The sequence below is a fragment of the Chiloscyllium punctatum genome, chromosome 23 (genome assembly GCF_047496795.1).
Source record: "Chiloscyllium punctatum isolate Juve2018m chromosome 23, sChiPun1.3, whole genome shotgun sequence".
Classification (NCBI taxonomy): Eukaryota; Metazoa; Chordata; class Chondrichthyes; order Orectolobiformes; family Hemiscylliidae; genus Chiloscyllium; species Chiloscyllium punctatum.
Window position 1 is genome coordinate 10,849,895 of NC_092761.1, and position 2,128 is coordinate 10,852,022.

The 2,128-nt window shown below is 43.8% G+C and overlaps 1 non-coding gene across 1 annotated transcript; it reads right to left on the reverse strand.

Annotated features, from left to right (window-relative positions):
- Positions 1 to 911: 911 nt before the first annotated feature.
- trnas-gcu (transfer RNA serine (anticodon GCU)) lies at positions 912 to 993 on the reverse strand. The gene has a single exon. It is a non-coding gene; the product is annotated as a tRNA-Ser (tRNA).
- Positions 994 to 2,128: the final 1,135 nt, after the last annotated feature.

Genomic DNA, 2,128 nt, shown 5'->3' on the forward strand with positions numbered 1-2,128 from the left:
TCAGAAAATGAACAGGAAATGACATCACCACAAACCCCAGGAACCCCACCGAGGAGAAAGATAAAAATAGAAAGCAGGGGACAACAGCTTCACTTCACTTGGAGGTCACTACTGCTGATGATGTTACCTTGCCAAGTAATGGAACGTCTGGATATCAAACGTACACCTCAGCGATCAAACCTACACCCTACATTTTAAATCATTTTTCATGTTTATGTTGCATGAATCTGCGGTTATTGATCCACAGTTTAGTTTCACTCCCGAAAGGTAACATGCTGATTTCTCCAGTTGTTCATAGTTCAATGTGATGCATCCAGTGTGTGCTCAACGAGAGGGAGTTTGCTTCCCACATCTTGTGTTTATCTGTGCCTTATGTCCAGCATTCATCAACGGCGAGAGTAAGGGGCGAGGGCGAGACCAATGTGCAAGTCTCTCTGTGCCCATGCACGGAACCACATCGGCAATTCTCCACTGCGCATTTACAGCCAGTTCTCAGTGCCCCTACACCCACGCCCTGCCCCTTTGAAATATCTCCATTATTTTGTGCTGTCTCACTGTGGTCTTCTCACCAGGATGAATTACTTCTACTCAACCTCCTCCAGATTTCATCTGACAAAACATTCATGAGGATTCCCTTTGCATAAACATGCACTTCGCAGCTCGCGGTATTTGATTTTCCTGGATGTCTTTCATACGAAAAAAACGTTCACAGCAACTTCACTTGAAAAAGAAAACCGAGTTTTTATTCATTATCCCAATGCAACCAACATTACAATGCAGTTTAGTCAATAGGCTCAAACTATTCTTTGAGATTTTGTCATAGCGTCAATGCATGTAAACTGAACATCGGAGTTTCAGTTGGACAGCTGTGATCAACTGAAAGCAACACAACTGAAAGCCGTTGATGGCAGCGACGAGAGTGGGATTCGAATCCACGCGTGCAGAGCACAATGGATCAGCAGTCCATCGCCTTAACCTCTCGGACACCTCGTCATAGCAGTGGCGAAAGCTATGACCTTATGAACAATTGAATTGCGTAAATTAGGCAGAGCAGCAGATATTTCTCGCTGGTGTTGGTGAAATGATAAATAACACAGTACGGTTCAAAGACGATGGTCTGGCCCCTGGGTTGTGGGGCAAGTGCACTCCCATTGTCACGCTATGCACACAGTGATCTGAACAAATATGAGGAAATGAATATATAACAAGGTCTGTTGAATTCTGTGAAGATTTGAAGTCAACGGAATGAAGAACCCGAGACAGCAGGAGGTTTTCTTTCAATAAAGAATTGGAGAGAGCTCTTAAGGATAGTGGAATCAAGGGTTATGGGGATAAGGCAGGAACAGGATACAGATTGAGGATGTTCAGCCATGATCATAATGAATGGTGGTGCTGCCTCGAAGGGCAGAATGGCCTACTCCTGCACCTGCTGTCTATTGTCTACTAAATTGCCTGTGAGGAATTGTTTTCCAGACTGGAGGAGAGTGCATAGTGCTCAATGTTATTATTTGGAACACCTAACTTCTGCTCAGATGTTTTTGACACGCACTTGTGTACAGAACAGACAATTTCAAAATCCAAAATAAGGCTAAACTGACAATTGAAGGCAACAATGCAAAAACCTTGATCTGTATCATTTTCCTGCACTGTGCGACACCAAGTCACTGTATGATCTCAGCAACACAGTGAGCAAGTGTCAGAAGGAAAATGAGTGCAGTGCCAGAGCGCATGCTGGGAGCAGCAGGTGACACACGGGGAAGTGCATATCCCACAACAGGAACACTTCCCAAACAGCGGACTGCGGTGGAAGAATTCAGAGGGGGTTTATATTGTGAAATTTGATGCCAGAGACACAAAGGAGATCTGTCATTGAGTCTGTTCAAGATGAAGATTTTAAGATTTCTACAGATGCAAAACATATAAAAAGCTCATGGGTTAGTGAAGGCGAAAGATGAAATTGTACATTTCATCAATCTATCCATCTTTACAATGAGTACCTCACCACTTTCTTCACTCGGGGACAGAACCACTGGTGAAGAAGATCATATAATCCCCGTTACTAGCCATGGAATCAGAGAAACTCGGTTTCCCAAACGTTAAGGTAAAACCAGGAATGTGGAGGTAAGCA